The following is a 2,500-nucleotide window of genomic DNA, read 5'->3' on the forward strand; positions in this document are numbered from 1 at the left end:
TAAGGGCTTCACCTCATTGCTAAATGTATCAAGAGCCGCCACCAGTGACTCCAGGGACTCAGATAGGATAGCAACATCATCGGCAAAGTCAAGGTCTGAGACCTTGATATTGCCCAGTGTTGCTCCACACTGACTTTGGCTAGTAACTCTGCCCATTATCCAGTCCATACAGGTGTTGAAAAGTGTTGGTGCAAGGACACAGCCTTGCCTCACCCCTGAATTAACAGGGAAGAAGTTTGACAGACCCCCACCACACTTTACAGCACTTTCAGTACCAGTATAAAGGCTTGCTATTAGGCCAATAATATGCATCGGAATTCTCCTGACTCGCAGGATCTCCCATAGCGATTCACGATGCAATGAGTCAAACACCTTCTTGAGGTTGATGTAGTCTGCAAGCAACTCACGACGGAATTCCACAATTACTCAAAACGCTAGTATTCGGTCTATTGTGGACTTGCCAGGAGTGAATCCAGTATGTTCTGGTCTCTGATGCCTTAGTAGGTGGTCGCGGATCCGTTTCAGAAGAATGTGGGCGAAAACTTTGCCTGGTATGCTGAGCAGTGTAATGTCACAGTAGTTGCTACAGTCCCAATGATCCCTTTCCCCTTCCAGAGAGGGGTGACCACGCCCCTCAACAGGTCAGGGGGAATGGTACCAGACTGCCAGATGGCAGTCAAGACTGTATGCAAGCCCTGAGCCATAGGTTCATCCCCAGCTTTTAGAAGTTCAGCTTGGAAATTGCCAACCTAACCTCCGTTAGAGTAAGAGGCTCCTCCCTGATTGGTGGGCCCGGCACAGGTATTGTGACATCGCTTGCATCCAAGCTAACTGTTGGAGGGTCTACCTGGAGCAACTGCTCAAAATACTCAGCCCAACGAATCCCAACATGATCTGAGATGATCTGCCCATCCACTGAGTGGACTGCAGTCATCTGCGAGGAGGGCTTAGAGTTCAGCTTTCTCAGGGCTTGGTAGGCAGGGTGAAAGTCATTTACCAAGAAATGGCCTTCAACCTCCTCAGCAAGATTCCTGATTAACTGTTCCTTGTCCCTTCTAAGCAGTGTCCGAGCCCTATGCACCAAAGAGTGACGGAAAACCTGATTGCCATTCAGCCGAGCCATGTGACACGCTTCATGTCTCTAGGGAGATGGATGCCCTCGGGCATACGCCAATGGACTCCTGGTTGCTTTGAGTGTTTCATGCTTGAAGAATTCCCATAGAGCAACTGGGTCCATCAGGTTGTCAAGTTCTGTGAATCAGTCAGAGACTGCCATGGTGAACCCACGGGCACACTCCTCCTCCCTTTATCTGTCCAGGTGAAATACCTTAGGGTGGCCACTGGACGGACGGGGAGTTTTGAAGTGGACCCGTAGGGTAGCCAAAACCAGCCTATGGTCATTGCCACAGAACTTGGCACTCTGGTAAACTCTGCAGTTCTGGAGGATCCTCCATCACATGCTAACAAGAATGTGGTCGATCTCCTTGGCCACTGTACCCGTATCGCTATACCATGTCCAGCGATGCGGGTTGGAGCACTGGTACCATTCTCTGGGACCTAGCAAAGTCCTGGAGAAGGAGGCTGTTCTTGCGGCTGGGATCAGCTCCCGAGCCATGAGGGTCAACAGACATCTCATAGCCAGCTCGGTCACAGCCGGATACCACATTGAAATCGCCCAGAACAATGCAAATATCTCGCCGGGGCAATTGTCTGCCATAGATGCAAGTTTGGCGTAGAAAACCTCTGTAGGAGCATATACAGCAATAAGAGACATGAAGCCAAAGGAATGCTTCAGTTTCGATGCCATAATACGCTCATCAACTGGTGTCCCCTCAACTACCGAGTGCTGAAATCGCCTGGAGATGGCTATGGCTACACCCTGGAGGTGGTGACCATCACTATGACCCAACCAGTAGTAGGCGTACCCACCCATACTAATCGTACTGCTTTTCACCTCCGAGAGGGCAGCCACCTCAACTCCCAGTCACTCCAATTCAAGGACCGGATGTTCCAAGCACCTACCTGGAAAGCTCGCCTGAGGTTAAGCCTCAGGCAGTCACTCTGGGTGCACACCATCTTTGCCGCCCCCGCTGACGCTGCCCCGAATAATGGGGGTGGCGGGCTGTGGGGCTGCCAGGGTGCAGGCAGGACAAGTAACTCTCGTACCCATCCTGCTCCCCGACCTTTGCCCTCCCAATGTGAGCCACAGCCTGCCTTGCTAGCTGGGTGGGAGGGACATCACCCCTCGCCCCAGCATATCCATTTATTATTATTTTATTAAAGGCATTGCCCGAGAGTTATCTGTGGGGAGGAGGACTGGCAAGGCCCACACATATATATATATATATATATATATATATATATATATATATATATATATATATATATATATATATATATATATATATATATATATAATATAACTTTATAGTGCAGTATCCAAGGGATGTACAGCATAAAGAAACCAATATTGCATTGAAAATTCTATTAGACAATCAAT

This window comes from Penaeus monodon, chromosome 13, assembly GCF_015228065.2.
Source record: "Penaeus monodon isolate SGIC_2016 chromosome 13, NSTDA_Pmon_1, whole genome shotgun sequence".
Taxonomy (NCBI): Eukaryota; Metazoa; Arthropoda; class Malacostraca; order Decapoda; family Penaeidae; genus Penaeus; species Penaeus monodon.